We start from the raw sequence: 22,910 nt of genomic DNA on the forward strand, positions 1-22,910 counted from the left end.
CGTTCATGGCATTTATACAGTATATTCGCTTAAAATCCCCTTATTTGGCCATTAAAATTTTATTGGAATTAGAATGCTCAATAATTGCGTTATCTCAAATAACCGCGGTTAGATCAAATAACTGCAATCAGATGGTTATTTAATAATTGCGACAGGCCTACTCACAGCAGAGGATTTCATGTCCCATAGTGTTCAACTTTGAAATATATTGTTAATACAGTGGTTTGCTGTATCAACAGGGCATAAAAAGACTAAAGAGACAAAACGTGGGGCCTGGGTAGTTCAGCGAGTAAAGACGCTGACTACCACCCCAGGAGTAGCGAGTTCGAATCGAATGCTGAGTGACTCCAGCCAGGTCTCCTAAGCAACCAAATTGGCCCAGTTGCTAGGGAGGGTAGAGTCACATGGGGTAACCTCCTCGTGGTCGCTATTATGTGGTTCTCACTCTCGGTGGCGCGCTCAACAAGCCAAGTGATAAGATGCGCAGATTGACGGACTCAGACGCGGAGGCAACTGAGATTCGTCCTCCACAACCCGAATTGAGGCGAGTCACTACCGCCTTGCAGAGGGGTTTACTGTGCTGACTCTTATTCACTTTTAAGCACAGCAAGATATCATCACACACACACACAAAAAAAAAAAACTCTCAAAGAAGTTGCGTCTCTTAATTCATTTGAGAATTGAGTCTCCCATTAAAACCACCACCATTAAAAATGTTTATGTTAATAGTCGACCCCACTAATCAACTAGTTAGCTGTTGGATGACTAGTCGATCAGTGGACCACCCTGGCACATACCTAGTTTGGAACAACAAAAGGGTTATTAAATGACAATGAATTTTCATTTTTGCATGAACTATCTCTTTAAAAGTGGACTTCTGCCTGCAACAGGGTATGGGAGTCTTTTCATTTTATGGTGGCATTTAGTTCTGGCCAGCGAGACCCGATCGTCTCTGCTGCTCTTATTTCACCAGGGCAGTGGAAAAGTCTGGGTCAGCAGAGCAGGCTACTGGAGTGGAATGCCACGACATGCTGTCAAACCCAAAAGTGCAGTTGAGCATGTATGTGTGTGTTTGTGTGTGCATGTGTGTACTGGCAGGAATTACTTTATTGATACTGACACCAAACAAGGAAAGAGATCTCAAACTTCCAACACTTGTGGTAAACTGGTCATGCAAGTATGTCGAAAGAGTGCTGCGAAGCTGTTTGCGTTGCAAAGCTCTTCAAATGTCTATATGTTTTTAATTCAGAGCCATAAGCTTGTGCATTGAAACACTTAAACACCTAATACATTGCTCTGGTATATAGCTAACCTGCATGGAAGAGCTAGGCAATTAATCAAATGTTATTTTCAATTACGATTTTGGACTCCAACAATTATGAAAACAAGATAATCGAGATAAAACGATTACTGTGCCGCATTCCGTTTTGCAATGAAACACCCCGGCATTATATCTTTAAAGCATCCTTTATTAAAGTTCAAATAACAAGGAAACGGTTTATGAAAATAAACTCAGAAACTGGCATTTCTCTGTGCGGTCAGCGCCATGTCTATGAGTTGCGTGAAGTGACTGGGGGAGAGATTGAATCTTCTCCCGGCTGATGCACGCTCTGCCGTGGGGACGCTCATCACTCGCACACGTTTGCTCCAACTAGATTATAACATGATGGCTCGCGACGTAGTGAATCATAATATATGTGTCACGTTCACTGCGTGTATCTTATTATGAAGAAAATAGGTGATACACAGCTCTATTAAGAAGAGAAAGTTTGTTTTTTGTGAGATAAAGATGGATCGAAGTGAACATAAAGGTGAGAGAGTTTAGTCTTAACTCATTATACACTGGAAAAAAATATGTTTTTGATTAGTCTTTTTTGGCTTGTTTACCAAAATAATATCTAAAATTCCTTTAAAACAATGTACATTTACTTTAGGAGCTATAATGCAGAAAACAAATTGTTATCGGAGAATGCTGAATACAACATTTAATCAGGGTTTGACATTAACACTTGTCCGGGACAAGTGGATTTTTGAAGGGGCAAGTGAAAGAGAATTTTACTTGCCCGACCGGACAAGTAGCCTGATTAAAACATCAATAATGAAAAAATAACCGGCTATATTTGTGATAGCCTAGGCCTGTGTCACTTATTAGAAAGTTCATATTATAATTCTGCTGTTAAAAGTAATCCAGAGCACAGAGTAATTTTATAATTCGCTAGTGATCTAGTAACAGCTGTGCCCTGTTCACCATTCTAAACAGCACTGTGGCAGCAGTGGAGTCATTCAGGTTCCTGGGCACTACCATCTCACAGGACCTGAAGTGGGAGATCCACATTGACTCCATTGTGAAAAAGGCCCAGCAGAGGTTGTACTCCCTTCGCCAGTTGAGAAATTCAACCTGCCACAGGTGCTGCTGATACAGTTCTACTCAGCAGTCATTGAGTTTGTCCTCTGCACTTCAATAACTGTCTGGTTTGGTTCAGCTGCAAAATCAGACATCAGAAGACTACAAAGGACAGTTCGGACTGCTGAGAGGATTATTGGTTGCCCCCTGCCCTCCCTTCAAGAACTGTACACTTCCAGAGTGAGGAAAAGGGCTAGAAAAATCACTCTGGACCCCACTCATCCAGCCCACTACATTTTTGAACAGTTGCCTTCTGGACGGTGCAACAGAGCACTGAGCACCAGAACCATCAGGCACAGGAACAGTTTTTTCCCTCAGGCTATCCATCTCATGAACAGTTAAAACTGCCCCATTGAGCAATAATTATGTGCAATAAACAGCTTAGTCTATTTATATTTATCCAACATACACTACCTCTGCCATACATTCCCTTGCATGTATATAATGGATTTGTATTTGTACATCCATATATATTATATATACATACATACATACATATATATATATAAGTGCCCGATATTATCAGCTGATATTAGCCTTTCACCGATATATCAGTATCGGTGTACATTTTATCAATATGCGCAGATATGAAAACTTTTTTTCAGAACATATAATGCAGAAAACAATGCTTTAGAATTTGTGTCATAACGTAGTTTGTCCAGCAGAGCGTGCTCCGACTCAACTGTTTACAGAGCTGACGCTGAGCTGACGGTGGCTCTGCAGACAGGGCGGAGTTAAACGGTGCGGATTTGAGAGGTCTCTTCTCGTTAAATTGTTGACTAGTTTGTGAAATACATACTGGAAAGTTAATAAAAAATGACCCCATCATTTTATAAAACTAATATCACATTAACCTTGTCCCTGACAACCATGTCACTCATGTTTATCACACCTGTTTGCTGTTAGCCAGCTATATTTTGTCAGTGCAGTCAGTAATATAGCAGATTGAAAGGTAAACATCAGAGCATCTTTTTGCAGCTCAGCAGACAACAGTGCGGTGGTGGATTGTGTGTGGTGTGTTGATTTCACGCTTCGCTGTTACCTAGTTGGTGAGACGCAATGCCGGAAAGTAAATAAAGTCCATCTTTTACTCTCCATGGCAACGAGCTTACAGCTAACTAGCTAACTAGCTAACCACGTAGCTACTTTCATACCTTGTCAGCATGTAAACATGTATTCACCAAACTGTTTTGTTCAGGATTCACAGCTTCGTACCCCTTCAACCGAACAATTCCAGTCGTTGCATTTATAAAATGTAATATTTAAAAGTCTGTTTTTCCAGACATTAAAATAGGATATGTAATAAAAGTACATTTGATAAATAGCATATTTGCCCTGTGTAAATAATAATATATAGGAACTGTATCTAAAACAAATGAGGGGTGATAAATACTAATACAACAGGCTGGAAAAATAGTATCTTAGTATTTTAATATCCTATACATATTTTGAATGTGTTGAAACTTGACACCGGGTGACGCACCCTAAAAAAAGCACCGTTAGAACGGTTTCATGCTGAAGAGCTGCTTAAAAGTAAGATTTTTTTCTCTCTCGTAAATGTAAACGAGTGTAAATGCCAACACCATCATATATGTCAAAAGGACTGATGCCTGTCAAACAAAACATGAGCTCATTGATGTCATTAAATGAGTCTGCTTTTTTATTCCATCAGTTACTCCTGGTCAGAGGCTGCCGTATATATTTAGTTTATACACAGGTTTATGTCCTACATAAATTTAATGGTGCAACACTCAAATATATAGTAGTGCATAAATTTTGACTTAGTGCCCATTTACGCCACAACTAGGCTAAGTTTTAACTTACATATAGCTGGTGCAACCGGCCCCTGATGTTTATTTAGCTATTTATTGTATTTTTATTTATTCTTTATTTTAATGGTCAGCATTTGACTGGTACTACTGTTTAGTATCAGTTCTTTATTTTTAAGGTGCAATATATAACTTTTTCATGTAATATTCGCCTTTTTTTTGCCAATGTGTGAACGGCTTGTAACACAACTTAAAAAATGAGCCCTTCCCGGACTTCCTAGGTTGCCTATTAAAGGTTGCCTGATTTTCATGTGAAGGGAGCGGGTCGCTTTTGCCGGGAAAATCCAAAGGATGTGACGTTTATGCGCGCTCCCGAGAGCCTTGCCTCAGTGCTCCCGCTATTCATAAGCGACAACAAAATGCAACACTAGGTAACGTTATCTTAGAGATGGAATTCAGCAAACTTCCGGCTCCCAGCACATCACCGACTCCTACACAAACTCCGAGTAAGGCAAAACAAACAAACAAAAAACATGTATCTAATGAATCCCATCTGGCTAAGCGTGAACGTGATCGTGATCGAGCGAAAATTAGAACATCGGCAGGGCATTTGATTTCTGGAGGGACCTTCGTTCGGTTTTGGGGATCAAAACCGACCCTGAATTGGCATTCTTCTTATTGGACAGGTACGTTTACATAACTGCAAAGCATGTGAAATATAGTGCCATAAGGATTGATCTGTGTAATTTTAGCTAACTTGACCTTGCCTGCTAACGCTGACGAATTGCAAGCTACCTTGCTTCGTAACTTTCAAATAATTTCAACGATCTTCTCTTAATACTAAAAGTCAGGTATGCTGATTCACAGTAACTGACATAAACAATGGTAATCTGTAATTATTCAGCAAGGTAAACTACAATAAGACATGAAATGAATGCTAGACAATGTTCAAGATAATGCAAAAAGACCCATTAATTAGTGTATCGTAACTTGGTTATACAGAAAATATATACATTCTATTATTATAAAACAATAGCGCATCGATATATCAAAATGACAGTTGTGATGGAATCACATCAATACTGAATTGTGTCAACATATTTATAATGTACAGTCTATTTTATAAACAGCTGCTGTCATCATCCACCAAATTTAGCTAACAGCTATTGATAAAGCTGGCTAGCTAGCTAACGCCGACATAGGCTATCGTATAAATGCAGTCAATGTATCATGCAAAGAAAAGTGATTACTTCAAACTACAGTCTCGCATAGTCAGACCTATATCCACACTTTGTTTTAGCCCTGTTCCAGCACTGTAGAGTCAAATATAATATACAGTCTCAAAGTTTGTAGTAAAACAATCATAACTGTGTAATTTTAATTATGCTACCTCATCTGTCACCATGAAGCCGGTGAATCACGTTCAGTCACTTTGTTTTGTTCCCTATGGAGTGCGCGCGATCACAAGCTACAGGCTGCAGTTCACTTAACGGCAACAGGTGTCATTAATAAGAAGGGTTTCCGAATCTTACATACTGCACCTTTAATGGTCAGCATTTGACTGATACTAAACATATAGTACTGATGTTTATTTAGCTATTTATTGTATTTTTATTTATTATTCTTTATTTTCTCAGTGTTCATTTCTAGAATTTGTTGACAATGTATAATAATAATGTCAAATATTCTTTGATAAAAATATTTAAGAAAGCAGCCTTCTGAGTACTTTTGCATAGTCATATTGGTGCAAAATCAGTGAAAAATCCACATATAAAAGGTCTGTTTTCATTCCAGGTCAAAAATTTAATATATCGGCTACCATATCGGTAATCGGCGAATTTTCCCTCTCTAAAATCGGTATCTGTATCGGTCTCAAAAATCCCATATCGATCGGGCTCTGATAGATAGACAGATAGATAGACAGATAGATAGATTGCCTTATTGTGTATTTCTATATATACTTATATTTTCTATTCACTTTTTATTTTTATTCTTTTTTTTATTATCTCTGTCTTGTTGTTGTATTGTTTGTGCACTGAAAGCTTCTGTCACCAAGACAAATTCCTTGTATGTGTAAGCATACTTGGCAATAAAACTCATTCTGATTCTTCTGAACTTTTAAACTTTTAAAGCTGTTAAAAAAGCACTGAATTTTCTTAATTTGTATTTTTTGTTCAATTATTCTTAATCTATTTCTAATCATTGCTGTTTTTTATTGTTATTTTATTACTTACTGTTTATTAGTTTTGAATAATTAAGAAGTAGATCGCATTCCATAGAAGTGTGAGCATCCCTGCTGTTAATGATGGCGATGGAGTATTTTCTTTTTTTGACCACCATACGTAACATAAAATAATTATCATATGACAACAGTCTCCTCCCCTACCCAGTGCAGTTTACATTTCAAGTTCAAGGAAATCCACTGTTAAAAAGACAATTTTTTTTTTTAAAGTTCAATAAATGCATTATGTTTCCAAAGTCAGTGAGTAATTGTGTTAAATATCGTGATCTCAATATTGACCAAAATAATTGTGATTAGGATTTTTGCCATAATCAAGCAGCCCTACTGCATGGTAACCATTTTCTGAGAATACCAGCACCCTGATATCTTCTCTGCCTCTTCATGTTATCAGTCAACACTAAATGTTCTTTAAAAACTTTCTTCAAAAAAGGCAGTTACCACAAACAGTATTTAGTTACAGACAAACCGTAGGTGAAGCAACTAATTTAATTACTGATGCCCACAATTTTGTTGAATTTATAATGAAAAATTTATTTAAATAAATAATGATTTTTAGGGTCAATCACTGCTGAACACATTTTGCAATTAGCATGTGAGAATCCGACCCCAAACAGAACAGTTTTTCTAAATGTCTGTTTGAACAACCTCTTGCATTATAAAATAGTAATATTTTGCAAAAAGAAAACCAACCAATGTCAAGGATAGAGATTAACATACAGTTGAAGTCAGAAGTTTACATACACCTTGGCCAAATACATTTAAACTCAGTTTTTCACAATTCCTGACATTTCACCGTAGAAAAAATTAGGATAGGATAGGTCAGTTAGGATCACTACTTTATTTTAAGAATGTGAAATGTCAGAATAATAGTAGAGAGACTGATTTATTTCAGCTTTTATTTCTTTCATCACATTCCCAGTGGGTCAGAAGTTTACATACACTTTGTTAGTATTTGGTAGCATTGCCTTTAAATTGTTTAACTTGGGTCAAATGTTTTGGGTAGCCTTCCACAAGCTTCTCACAATAAGTTGCTGGAATTTTGGCCCATTCCTCCAGACAGAACTGGTGTAACTAAGTCAGGTTTGAAGGCCTCCTTGCTCACACATGCTTTTTCAGTTCTGCCCACAAATTTTCTATCGGACTGAGGTCAGGGCTTTGTGATGGCCACTCCAATACCTTGACTTTGTTGTCCTTAAGCCATTTTGCCACAACTTTGGAGGTATGCTTGGGGTCATTGTCCACTTGGAAGACCCATTTGTGACCGAGCTTTAACTTCCTGGCTGACGTTTTGAGATGTTGCTTCAATATATCCACATCATTTTCCTTCCTCATGAGACCATCTATTTTGAGAAGTGCACCAGTCTCTCCTGTAGCAATACACTTTCACAACATGATGCTGCCTCCCCCATGCTTCACGGTTGGGATGGTGTTCTTCAGCTTGCAAGCCTCACCTTTTTCCTCCAAACAGTTCAATTTCTGTTTCATCAAACCAGAGGACATTTCTCCAAAAAGTAAGGTCTTTGTCCCCATGTGCACTTGCAAACTGTAGTCTGGCTTTTTTATGGTGGTTTTGGAGCAGTGGCTTCCTCCTTGCTGAGCAGCCTTTGGGTTATGTCGATATATGACTCGTTTTACTGTGGATATAGATACTTGTCTACCTGTTTCCTCCAGCATCTTCACAAGGTCCTTTGCTGTTGTTCTGGGATTGATTTGCACTTTTTGCACCAAACTACATTCATCTCTAGGAGAAAGAATGTGTGTCCTTCCTGAGCGGTATGATGGCTACATGGGCCCATGGTGTATAAACTTGCGTACTACTGGTTGTACAGATGAACGTGGTACCTTCAGGTGTTTGGAAATTGCTCCCAAAGATGAACCAGACTTGTGGAGGTCCACAATTTTTTTTCTGAGGTCTTGGCTGATTTCTTTTGATTTTCCCATGATGTCAAGCAAAGAGACACTGAGTTTGAAGGTAGGCCTTAAAATACATCCACAGGTACACCTCCAATTGACTCTATTTAGCCAATTAGCCTATCAGAAGCTGATTGGCTAATTGTCTAAAGGCTTAACATCATTTTCTGGAATTTTACAAGCTGCATTAAAGGCACAGTTAACTTAGTGTATGTAAACTTCAGACCCACTGGAATTGTGATATAGTCAATTAAAAGTGAAACAATCTGTCTCTAAACAATTGTTGGAAAAATTACCCGCGTCATGCACAAAGTAGAAGTAGTCCTAAATGACTTGCCAAAACTATAGTTTGCTATTATGAAATCTATGTAGTGGTTATAAAATGAGTTTTAATGACTTACACCTATGTGTATGTAAACTTCTGACTTCAACTGTAAGTTCCTCTGTGCATGCCGTACCTTGAGAGGGAAACCTGTACAATGTGTAATCTTTTCCACAAGGACGAAACTTGCCAAAAAACAGTGTAGGTTGCTGATTTAAGAGCCCTGTAAAGCTGCACATCTACCAACCTTGGGTAAAGATTAATGTTTAAATACACTCACTTAGCACTTTATTAGGAACTCTATGATCCTAACTAGTTACGGGCACGAGTACTCAAGTACTTGGCAGCAATGATCTATCATGAAAACGATGATCGATAGTGATCATGCATGATGTGACTTTTCACTTAATTCAAAATTCAGTGACAATTACCTGACAACTAAACACAAACGTGTCAAAGAGGCAGCTTATTTTTAATTTTGAGATTACATTGTGATTTTGAAGGGTACATTGATTATCAGAGATGTCTCATATCAACCAAACTGATACGATGCTGCAAAGCTATCGTTACGATCATCAAAACAAAGAGAGCGTAATTAACCATGTTTTGAATACCTGTCTCTGCAAAACGTTTGCTAAACACGTTTTATTATCATTTAATATAAGAACTTTGACTCGTTAATGGATATTATTTAATAAAAATGAATGTTTGTCACTGACTGTAAACCTCCCTGCCCTGCGTGACGTAACACACACCTGCATCTCGAAGAAATGAATGAAGACTTCCGTACGAGTTTACAAGTTAAATGTCCGTGTCATTCCGTTGCACTTTCCCCAGTTGAAAGGTGGAAATTCAGACACTCCTAGCTGAATGGATCGCTTCATGAATCACAGCAACAACAATACAGAGCATCGTAGCTTTCCTCACAAGAGCGAACATTTGGGGACACACACACACACTCACACACACCAGGCATGTGGCAGTGGACTCAACGCGCTGAAGCAACGAGTGGGGCAGTGAATCTTCACATAATGACAAAATATGATGCATTATATTTTGATTATGCAATCTTTTGTACATTTGGTAACATATTATTTTATAACAGCCTATAATAATGAATAGATGATACACTGGAACAACAAGACACAATGCAGCAGCCATAGACATTTGTCAGAAATGTTATTATATATACAGTTATGAACATTTAATTGCCCCTCAAGTACTCGAGTAATTAGTCCGTGTACTCGAGTAGACAAAATGACCAAAATGCCCATCCCTAGTCCTAACAAAGTGCCCTACGTGGTCTTCTGCTGTTGTAGACCATCCTCCTCAAGTGCTGTGCATTCTGAGATGCTATTCTGCTCACTACAATTGTACAGAGTGATATCTGAGTTACCCTTTCTGTCAGCTCGAACCAGAATGGCAATTCTCCATTGATTTCTCTCATCAACAAGGTGTTTCCATCCGCAGAACTTCCGCTCACTGGATGTTTTTTGTTTTTGGCACCATTCTGAGTAAACTCGATAGACTGTTGTGCGTGAAAATCCCAGGAGATCAGCAGTTACAGAAATACTCAAACCAGCCCGTCTGGCACCAACAATCATGCCACAGTCAAAATGACTGAGATCACATTTTTTTCCCATTCTGATGTGGACATTAACTGAAGCTCCTGATCCGTATCCGCATGATTTTATACACTGCACTGCTGCCACACGATTGGCTGATTAGATAATTGCATGAATAAGTGTACAGTTGTTCCTAATAATGTGCTCAATGAGTGTATATTTGAGTGATTTCAGATTTTACACAAATCTGACACACTATTCTCTCTCTTCGAGTTAATAGCTGCCTGTGCACATTGTTTTATTGAAAGACATGTTTTAATCAAGAACAAATTACCTTAAATTTCTGTTTAAGAGTCTGTAAGAGATAATGAAGGTATTGGTAGAGATTGTGTCTACATTGGAAATATTGATTGAAATCTGTCTGCGTCTCTTAGCTTAATGTTTACAATGCTTGGAAATGTAAAATGCATGGAGTAATGGATTTGCAGCCTCACTCAAATGGCACATTACTATCTGGAAAAAGTGCTTGTGACACTTTATAATAACTTTCATTTGCAAACATTACATCATTGTTAACAGGTCATTAGTTCATGTATATTCAAATATGAGTATTTGGCAAGTTTAATTGCAGCAGATAACTATTTGAATGTACCTTAACTAATGATCAGTTAAACATTTATTGATAATGATTTTAATGCAAACTGAAGTCTTATAAAAGTGCCCAATCTCTGTCACTGCATCTTACTATTTATACACTGCAGACACACAAAGCACAAAATAATAACTGTTAAATCAAGGAATACAAAAACAACATAAAGACAACAGACGTGTTGAATTGTGACACCCTGCGATTCTTCTGAAGCAGTAAAGAAATACCAGCTGGCTACATCGACTAATTCACATAAAGTGAACTTAAATACACCTTTAGTGACCTATATCATAATGTAATTACACCTGAAGCGTCATTATAACGTGTTAAGCATGCAGCAGACTCCTCCATGGCAGACGCCATGTAAATAAATCCAGCTACAATGTATATAAACAACAGGAATATACAACAACGTATCCATTCCGTTTAACATTATGATTTAGATTTAGTTTAACGAGTTCAATAACTATTAAAAATGACAATCCCGTGAACGAGACCATCTGAGGCTCCTTATGGAACATACATAGAAAAGAACAAGGCTTTGGAACAGGCAAAAAGTGCTTGTTTTCACCATTTGTTTATCGTCCTGTGCTCCACGACCAACGTGCAGCCCCACTACAACTCCTAAAATCGTGTTTTTTTCATGCACAGCATGCACGAGCCGTTGACAAGAAGAGAGCGAAACTCACTCAGACCAAGAGAAGTTGTCCGCGACAAAAATCTGTTGCGAGTTTACTTTTTCAACAGTTCGTTCATCCGGATCACCAGACTTCAGTGCTGCGGGTCCCTCGATATGCTTCCCTTTAACGATGCAATTTCGTGGCAGGATGACACCCCAACAAATCACCCGAACATTATTTCGGAAATACTGCTGAATGCGTAACCGCGTTGAGGGTTTTCAGATATTACGCGCTGGAAAGTGTTGACAGGATTTGTAGGAGGGAGTGGGGTTCACAGCGCGGATCCTGAAGGGACTCACGTTGTCTGCGTATCTGCTCGAGCGCCGCGTCATTGTCTCGCGCCCCCTGCCGACAGATATTTAAGTCCTTACACGAAATATAGATAGGGCTCCCACGCGCTGGGCGCGCGCAACATAAACATCCAGCAATTTCCAAACTGCATAGGGTCGAGTCTGGCCGTTCATTATGGTCACTTGTGGCCAGTTGTTTGAGAGAGCCAGCCTCTTTTGGTCACTTATTTGGAAGAGAGAGAGAGAGCAACGGTGGCCACTCTTTCACTCACGTGTGATCTTTTTTTAGGGAAACAGCATTGGTCACTTTTTTTGGCCAGTTTTTTTGAGAGAGGCAGTCATGGCCACTCATTCTTGATCACAAAAAAAAAAAAAATAATAATAATAATATACAAATATACATTATTTGACTTGATTTAACTTTTATGTTACAATGTTTTTTTCTAAAAAAAAAATGAAAAAAAAAAAATAAATAAAAACTGGCAGCTGTGGTTGCCAGGATAATTATGTAAAAAATACAGAAAAATTTAAACAACTTTACAGAACAACCTGTACATTTTACAGTTTAAAACGGTTGTTTTTATGGTATGTTTTAATGTTGTGTGAGTGGTGGTGGCATAGTGGACTAAAGCACTGAATTAGTAAGCCAAAGGTTGTTGGTTCAATCCCCACACCCACCACCACTGTGTCCTTGAGCAAGGCACTTAACTCCAGGTTGCTCCAGGGGGATTGTCCCTGTAATAAGGGCACTGTAAGTTGCTTTGGACAAAAGTGTCTGGTAAATGTGCAGTACCATCTTTTATATTATTAAATGTTACACTTAATATATTAACCTTCTAAAACTGTAAAAATCTACTTTTCACTTTATAAGTTAATGTTAATCACTGTAGTAATTACAGAAGGGCACATGATGACATGAAGTTCATCAATAGTGGCTCTTCCAGGAGCAGTGACCAATAAACATGTAGAAACATTGCTCAGTGTCACTCACACAAACACCATCAGTGTAACACATGTGAAATTAAAATAATGCAATAAACATTGACTAAACTACATCAAATATAACACAGAACACCCCAATGTATGTAACTGATATTAAAAATAAGAAGAAACATAACTATTCCCATAAAATATAATGAAATATGACGGTCACACAGGGAATTCTGGGAAGGCACGCTTACTGTTTTTTACCGTAATTTTAACAATAATTTACCATAAAAAGTACATGTACTCTCTTGTTAAACATAATATAAATTTTAAACGTTTCTTATATGGGGAAATCATAATTTTTACATCTAAATAATTTAATTTTTACAACATTTTACAGTAAAACTACATGTATTGTCTTTTTAAATATATTTTTAAAAATTTAACGTATATTTTACGGTAACTACTCATTAACCAATTTTAGTTTTTTTACTTTGCCATTTTTACAGTCTTTTACCATTAAAATTACAGACATTTTTTACAGTGTAGATTATTGGGACAACACTAAAACTGCCAACAACAGTACATTTTGAGTTGGTCTTCTCTTATTTCAGGGGTAGCAACAAATTCAAATGACTGCATATCTTTGCCTGGATAGATATATAAAATTGCATCATCTTTAGACTAGGTTAATGCTTATCATTTATAACTAATTGTTTACTGGATTTGGCTCAAATGGAATACTTTGACATGTTTTTAGACTGTGAAAGACCTTACATGCTCTATTTTGTTGTAAATTAGTCTATACATCTTCAAGAATGTTTTCACGTCTGGCTTAATTATGTTTCCTCATGCATGATCTCAGACATGAAAGGGTAGCAAGATGCTATAATATTCAAAGACCAAACTGAAGAAAGCGTTTTTTTACTTAAGCTTGACACATCTGCTTAATATGATTCAAAACATCACTGATAAGCTGTATTTCTGAATACCCACATGTGTCCTAAAATAATACAAATCCAAGATTAATTTTTTTTACATGATGTAGCCTAATTATTTATTAATGTTAGGTGCATTCATCATCATTAGATGCATTCATCATCATTTGATCTACAAATGTGATAGTGTGGTGAATTTTGATCAGATATTAGAAGGGTGGTCCATTTAAAGGGGCCCCCACAAAGAAACCCAAACACATTTCCAGCTCCCTATAATGCTTCAGTGAATAAGAATGGAAAAAAAACAACAACTTCACATTAAGTGAATGTGGCATGTGAACAAAGTTTTTGGATGAGACGCCAAACATCCACAATGCCTCCCTTATAGCAAACTTTTAATGAAGCGACTCTGTTTTGAATGCATGTTTTCCATGCCTTCATTATTTACAATGTGCATTACATGTTTTGCCAACATCTTTGTTGTTGTTAATTGATTTTGAGTCACAGTCAGGATCTTATCCTCTTCAACATTTTTAACCTATTAATACAACATTATACATGAACATGTACTTTTTACACAAGCACACCGTTATCACTATTTTAGCAAGCAATTTTCCTAGCAGACTTGCAATAAAAGTAAAGAGTTTGTACCTTTCAAATAGCCTTTGTTGTAAAAAAAAAAAAAAAAAAAAAAAAAAAAAAAAAAAAGTTGGTCCTTAAAACAGATATTGCATGCCTTGCAAAATGGTCTGAGAATGAAAATACATGTAAGGTTATCCTCTCCTCTTTCTATTTCTTAAGGAAGTGGCCTTTTGTTGCTCCAAATAAAGTGTAAAGCACTTTGTTGGTGTCACAAGCTAATTTCTGTTTACCTCAGTGTCAGTAGCTATAAGCCTCAATTGGATTAAGAGGGCTGTTGTGCATTGCCTGTCTTCTGGTTGGACACAGTCCGGGTTTTAAGTCCCTTAAGGCAGTAAGATAACAACATTTCAATAAGTTGCTGCGTAATTGAAATGACAGTAAGGTGTAAAGGGAGAAAAGAAACGTCAAATTGTTTGACAGGAATAGAGATGGAATGCTGCCTCCATCCATTTACAAAAGATCGGATGGCTGTCTGTTACTATATATGTATATACAGGATATACATTGGAAAGGAAAGGAACAGGGGGAGAATGGGGCAAGTTGTCAGATGGGGAAGTTGTCACAAGTGCTATTCCTCAGTAACTAAGGATTTTAGTCAAAAGTCCAATTACACAGATGTGTATGTTAATTAGAAACACTTAAATTAGAATAACATGTTGTGAATTATATCCTCCAAACTCAAATTCCCAAAGCATCATAATTTATAGCTCTTTTAGTAAACCTAATAAAATCGCATATAAACAATCAGACAAGGGTGAACTATGATATGAAGTTAGATTTCAACCGAAAGATTGCACTGTATTCTCAGGACAAGTTTTTTTTTCATAAATATCAGCAAGTTGTCACATGTGTTGTAATTATGATACTTAATTTTTTTAATGTTAATTTATTAATTGCTATATTTGTTGTCCAAACAATTTGATGTATCTTTTTTATGTTGCTCTTACCATTTTTGCTGTTGTATGAATTATCATTTTGCAATTTAAAAATGTAATTTTGTCAGTTAAAAATTGTTGTAATTTACTGTTCAAATTTTTCTTAAAAAGCCTGAAAATAGGCTGTTTAATGGCAGGTTCTTGTGACAACTTACCCCATATAGTGTGATAATATGCGATGGTATTGGGGCATGTTGTCACAAAAGTTAAATGTGTATCTTTTGTCCTGGGCAAAAATTTTAGAAATGCAATAGGTTTTTTGTAACCAAGACAAGACAAGATAAGATATGTAGAAACTGACTTTAATAAATAAAACCTACCTTGAGAAGTATTCACTGGAGTAAAAAGTGTTACAAGTAGTCAACCGTACATCATCAATGTAGGCCTACTATTGAACTTCTTTTGGATGTAAAAATCTGAACCAAAAAATTGTGACTGAGGGATTCAGTATTTTTGCTGAAGATACGGATATTTCTATATGGAGTGTGCATTAGTAATATTCAGTAACACCAGCAGTCAATGCAAATAACATTAATAAATTAACTAGATCTCCATCACTTTGTAGACAGGGTCAGGCTGATTTAATGAGCAATGGTGTGAATCAGGATGCCGCACATGTACATAGCACCCTTGTGAACTCAAAAGAGATGTTTTTACCCACCTGGTGACAGTCACAGTGGGCGAGTAAAAACAAAGCAATTAGCATCTCAGTCCCCGTCACTTTTAATACAGTATGCAAATGAAATGTTTTCCTCATATATTCTTGTGCATGGATAATCGTAATGAAGGTTAACATCAAGGAATCCAAATAGGACATTTAATCCTAATTAGCAGTGGAAAAAAGAGGGAATACAGCCAAGTGTACAAAATACATTCATCCAACATCAACTACACCGTGTCATAATTCATAAGATGTTAAATGTAGGTGGAAGGTCTGGTAAAAAATTCTTTCAAAATGTAGAGATCTGCTTCTAAAATGCAGCAGTGTTGCTGAATGCTGTATCTTTGTGTGAGGGGAATGGTAACCGTAACAATGCTGGTGGATATGCTAGAGGTATCATGAAAATAGAAAATAGGATTAATACATTTTGCTGGAAAAAGTAAACAGAATTATATGCTATTAGAGAAAAAACAACCTATTTACACATGGGTGTACGAGTGAAGAATCTAAGGCAGGTTTCATTGGCATATTATCAAAAAGGAAGGCAACGAAAAATACAACAATGCACCTGTAGACTCTGACCTCTTGTGTCATGATGGAACAATCAGAGTACACAACACAGATACTAACATAAGAACTGATATGCTAGTCACGCTGTCCCTGACCCGTCTCTTTATCTCTGTACCTCTGTCTCAGAGATGCATTGGATTTATGCAATTCCAGAGGTATTCATGCCTCTGAAGTGTTTGGTTGAGCCGAACTGCAACAAAATGATCACAGACATAGATGGAATTCAGCCCAAATATTTAAATGTTCCCATTTTTCTGAACACCCCCTGGATTTCACTGTGTGTAATATCAAGACTCTTACAAAACAAAAAAACAAAACAAGAACATTACATCCATTATCAAAGTAATATACAATGGACCATGTTCATGTCCACTTTGCTACTTGCAACATGTTCCAATGAGATAAAATTTGGTCTGATTGAACATGTTTGATCATTGTTTATTCTGTTGGAATATTCGTCTCCGTTGGTCTATTTCTGAACCAGATATGAGGACACATCGTTTTCACCTGAAGTAAATCATTAAAAGAAACACTGCTGGCCTGCTGTCTGGTCAAAATTAAATACAAATTGTCCCAACAGGAATGTACAGGTGATTACATACCACGGTTGTTGTATTTTGTTATTAATAAATTATATAATGTAAAGATTTTATATATATATATATATATATATATATATATATATATATATACACACACACACACACAGTATATACACTCAATAAGCACTTTATTAGGAACACCTGTACACCTACTTATTCACGTAATTATCTAATCAGCCAATCGTATAGCAGAAGTGCAATGCATAAAATTATGCTGACACGGGTCAGGAGCTTCAGTTAATGTTCACATCAACCAAAAGATACTGTGTGGCAACACACAGCTCCAATGCCATCATTAAGTTTGCTGAAGATATGACGGTGGTAGGTCTGATCACTGACAATGATGAAACAGCCTACAGAGAGGAGGTGCACACCCTGACACACTGGTGTCAGGAGCACAACCTCTCCCTCAACGTCAGTAAGACAAAGGAGCTTGTGGTGGACTTCAGAAGAAAAGACAGAGAACACAGTCCCATCACCATCAATGGAGCACCAGAGGAGAGAGTCAGCAGCTTCAAGTTCCTGGGTGTCCACATCACTGAGGAACTCACATGGTCCGTCCACACTGAGGCCGTTGTGAAGAAGGCTCACCAGCGCCTCTTCTTCCTGAGACGGCTGAGGAAGTTTGGAATGAACCACCACATCTTCACACGGTTCTACACCTGCACTGTAGAGAGCATCCTGACTGGCTGTATCTCCACCTGGTACAGCAATAGCACCGCCCACAACCGCAAAGCCCTGCAAAGGGTGGTGCAAACTGCCAGACACATCATCGGAGGTGAGCTTCCCTCTCTCCAGGACATATACACCAGGTGGTGTGTGAAAAAAGCTCGGAGGATCATCAGAGGATCATCTCTCACGATCACTATATATCAGCCCTGCACTTTATCAATCTTATTATCTCACACTGGACTGTCATAATTATATCTCTCTTAACAACATCTTGGCAGCTGACTATCAACCGACAGCCTGAATGTCAATACAGTACAATACAACCTACTGTACATTTTATATATACTATATATACTATTTTTATTGTATAATGTGTATTCTATATTGTGTGTATTGTATAATGTACATTGTATGTTATTATTTGTATATTGTGTTGTGTGTAATTATGTGTATATTAGATTTTAAATTGTGTTGTGTAAATCTGAAGTTTATTGTAAATTGGTATGTGTCTCATCACTGTCACGACTGCTATGTTGCTCGGAACTGCACCCAATAATTTCACACACTATTGCACTTGTATATATGGTTGTGTTACAATAAAAGTGATTTGATTTGATTAGAATGGGGAAAAAATGTGATCTCAGTGATTTGGACCGTGGCATGATTGTTGGTGCCAGAGGGGCTGGTTTGAGTATTTCTGTAACTGCTGATCTCCAGGGATTTTCACATTCTCTAGAGTTTACTCTATTTGTGCCAAAAACAAAAAACATCCAGTGAGCAGCAGTTCTGGGGACAGAAATGTCTTGTTGATGAAATCAGTCAACGGAGAATGGCCAGACTGGTTCGAGCTGACAGAAAGGCTAGGGTAACTCAGATAACCACTCTGTACAATTGTAGTGAGCAGAATAGTATCTCGTCAAACCTTGAGGCGGATGGGCTACAACAGCAGAAGACTATGTCTGGCACTTTATTAGGACCATAGTGTTCCTAATAAAGTGCTCAGTGAGTGTGTATATGTATTATTATATATTTATTATGTAAATATAGTATTTAAAGTACACTGCAAAAGTTCTAGGTAGTTGTAAAAAATGTAAATGTAAAAATGTATAGTGAGGATGTTTTTAAAAATAATGCCATGGATAATTTTTATTTATCAATTAACTTCATACAAAGTGCCGTAAACAGAAGAATAAAACAAAATAAATTTTTGATGTAACCACCCAATGCCTTTAAAACAGCACCAATTCTCCTATACACTTGCGCACAGTTTTTCAAGGTTGCTGGCAGATAGGTTGTTTCAAACATCTTGGATAATTTGCCACAGTTTTATGTATTAAGACTGTGTAACAAGGTTCTTAAAGGAATAGTTCACCCAAAAATTAAAATTTGCTGATAATTTACTCACCCTCAGGCCATCCAAGATGTATCTGAGTTTCTTTCTTCATCAAAACAGAATTTAAGTCTTTTAGGATTTCATTTCAGGCCTCCTCCTCTAAACAATGCAAGTGAATGTACTCCATTTATTTGATGGTCCAAAATGCATATTTAGGGTGCATCAAAATAATCCACACGACTCCAGTCGACAAATAAAGTTCTTCTGAACCCAAACGATTGATTATTTTGAGAAACAAAACAATACTTATATACTTTTTAACTACAAATGTTTGCTTCCGTACATCTCTGTGACCCACGCTTATGAGATGGATGATGTAAGCTCGTTGATAAGGTCATGCGTCACATGAAGGAGGAGTCAGGAAGCACGTCATTGTTTACATCATTTTTTTTTTATTATTATTTGGAAATGATATATATATATATATATATATATATATATATATATATATATATATATATATATATTATATATTGTTTTGAAATTGTTATGGACTGTTTTGGTTTATGAACGGCACAAATTTCTCTTGTAAACAATGACGCACTTCCTGCCTCTTCCTCCACATGACGCGTGACCTTACCAACGAGCTTACATCATCCAACTCATGAGCGCGTGTCACAGAGATGTACGGAAGCAAACATTTGTAGTTAAAAAGTATATAAGTATTGTTTTGTTTCTCAAAATAATCAATCGTTTGGGTTCAGAAGAACTTTATTTGTCGACTGGAGTCGTGTGGATTATTTTGATGCACCCTAAATATGCATTTTGGACCGTCAAAAAATGGAGGACATTCACTTGCATTGTTTAGAGGAGGAGGGCTGAAATGAAATCCTACAAGTCTTAAATTCTGTTTTGATGAAGAAAGAAACTCAGATACATCTTGGATGGCCTGAAGGTGAGTAAATTATCAGCAAATTTTCATTTTTGGGTGAACTATTCCTTTAAGTTGGGCAAGGAGGAGGCGGGAACCAGCTGAACAGTCAAGTAAATCTTTAACAAAAAGCTGAACTCAAACATAGCACAAACTGCAAAACAAACAAAGTCGCACACACACAGCTTTGTGCGTCTCTCTCTCTCTCTCTCTCTCTCTCTCTCTAATTGGTGTCCCTGGCTCCTCTTTATCCCTCTCCCGGCTGATTGCAAGTATCCCTGTCTGCAGATTGCAGAACATTGGGGAGTGGCCACACATGTCGCTCCGCCCATAGCTTACTCACATTGGCTCAGTCATTTTTATTGGTGTACATGTAGGAGATGCATTTTAAAATAGTGTAGCTCGTAAGTGATACGAATTTGTGTTGCACCTCACGGTTCATTGCAAACAGTTGTAGTAGGAGTCTGACTGAGCAGCTTGTTGTTGTTTCAGTCGTGTTGAAAGTGAAGGGCAAAATTCCTAATCCTACTATGGCGATGATTCAACTCTAATGCGGTCGTAGTCAGTGTTGAAATAATTAGAAAAGATCATTTAGATTTTAGTGCTATGACTTGTCGTAAGTGACTTTGTGTTGTACCTCACGTGTCATTTCAAACTGAGTCACATGAACTGATAACCAAATTGTGTTAATGTGTCTGCTGTCATACAAATCTGTAAATCAAAAAGATGTGCAATTTCACAAAGCCTTCATTATAACGCATGGTTACAGAAATTAATTATGAATGTAATTAATTATAAAATATGTTAATTGTTTAAATATCACAATAGAGTGAAAATGAAAAAAGTGTATCAGTGTTTTAATTCAACATTAACATTTTAATTTATAACCCAACATATGAGTTATGAAAACCAACAGCGCCATCTACTGTAAATTAACTGTAAATTACACTCCAATTCTAACAAAAGTTAAAAAGATGTAATATAAACATATTTTCAAAAATCCTAATATTGGGGGACAGAATACAAAAACCCATGTCGTTCGTTCAATCATTCATTCATAAGGCTTGTATGCAATGGGCAATTCTCGAAAAAACCAAGAGCATGCATACACTTTTAGTCTCTCAGTTTCTGCCATAACAGCTCATCATCATGAGTGATTATTTTGCATGATTAACAGTAGATTCTTTCATTGACCAAGTTTGCTTTATGCACGCCATCTGCATCTGCTCGATCTATTGATTAATCTGCATTTTAGGAATGTAATCATTTTAAGTGTTTTACTTGTTTTGATTATTGGGGGGGTTACCTTCACCCCCTTCCCCCCTGGAATCTACACCCCTGGGCATGAGCACCAAACACAAAAAACACATAGTTTACATCATTTTCAGTTGGCATTTGTTTAAGAACATTTTCTCGTCAGTTTGAGCCTTTATAAATCCAGATTTGTTCCTCACTTTTAACGTAGGATAAACTCCATGGAATTTAGGATTGAATATCACATACAAGTAAGTCCTATATTCAAATGATTTGGCTCAACTATACAATATCTCTCAAACAACGATAACACACCAATAACGACGACCACATCTCCTATCGTGTATGTCTATGAAAGATGAACGAGCCAATGAGACTATGTTAAGGGCGGGGCGACACGTATAGCTCCGCCCCATATGTAGCCCCGCCTCATTCTGCAGGCTGCAGCCGTGTCCTTCTCGCTAATTGGGCTGATTCAGCGCAGGGCGTCCATCGGTACGGCTCGGCCACGCCCTCCTTTTCGTCACAGATTGTCTAAATTGTTTTTCTCTCCTCATGTACTACCAGACTGACTCTACAATCTGTTTGCAGGACTACTTGTTATACTTCCATGTTAATCTTTTGGTTTGGAAATATACCTTAGATTTAATGCCAGTTTTACCCTGAAATATTGAATGGTAATAGTCATAACAGTTATGATAAAACCACTTCATTTTCAAAATAATCAGTACAAGCCAAGAAAATCAGCAGAAACTAAATCAAATCCAAAAAGATTTCTGGCTTGTCTTTCTTCTTATTGGTGCAGACTATGCATGGTTTGACTTGTTACTTGGGAAATAATGTAATGGGTGAGAGAGACATGTAGAGGAAAATTATTTACGAGAGCTTCGGGTGAGATGAAAGAGACATTTTTATATTTGGATAGGTCACCACTTTCTCCATTTTGATAAATTTCACTACAGACAAGCAGCCATTTCTTCCATTTAGGTTAGACTTAATGCATTCAAATTGCACCAATTACAATTTCATTTTAAAACTTTTTCCAAGACAACGATTATTGACGTAGGCAGAAGAATAAGAGCTTGCCAGAGAAACAATTCTGTTCTTCCTCCTGGGAAACACAAAATGACTAAGAATAATTTAATAATTTATATATATATATACACACACACACATTTATATATGTACTTAGTGCTCGTAAATTTCCCTTTTCATATAAAACTCCAGTGAAGTACCAGTCAAACCTTTAAAACACTCAACCTTTTAACACTGTGTTGGAGAGAGAGAAAAAAAAGACAATGACACATCTTACGAAACTGAAAGAGACAGTTCATTTTTTCAAGGCACTTAGTGCTTTGTCCTCCTACAGTATTTTGTCCTGTTTCACTAATTAAAGAGACTCAGAATGACAGTGCAGCCTTTAGTAAGTCTGAATTTTGGGATTACTCTTAATTACATAGCTTAGCATATTACCTTTGCAAAAGAATAAACTGGTTTTCAATGTAATTAAACAGAGAAAGAGAACAGGTAGTCAGCCACAAAGAAAAGACAAAGACAAAGCAATAGCTGAACACAACCAATGAATGACCTCCAACCTGAATAAAACTGGCCAG

General features: G+C 37.0%; 1 protein-coding gene across 1 annotated transcript in view; it reads right to left on the minus strand.

The window, feature by feature from the left end:
* Positions 1-11,811, minus strand: part of ghra (growth hormone receptor a) — a 79,157-nt gene extending 67,346 nt beyond the window's left edge. Inside the window, exon 1 of the mRNA XM_051653420.1 lies at positions 11,552-11,811. The gene's annotated coding sequence lies outside the window, so the exon portion shown is untranslated. The remainder of the gene's footprint in view (positions 1-11,551) is intronic.
* Positions 11,812-22,910: the final 11,099 nt, after the last annotated feature.

The sequence above is a fragment of the Myxocyprinus asiaticus genome, chromosome 24 (assembly GCF_019703515.2).
Source record: "Myxocyprinus asiaticus isolate MX2 ecotype Aquarium Trade chromosome 24, UBuf_Myxa_2, whole genome shotgun sequence".
Classification (NCBI taxonomy): Eukaryota; Metazoa; Chordata; class Actinopteri; order Cypriniformes; family Catostomidae; genus Myxocyprinus; species Myxocyprinus asiaticus.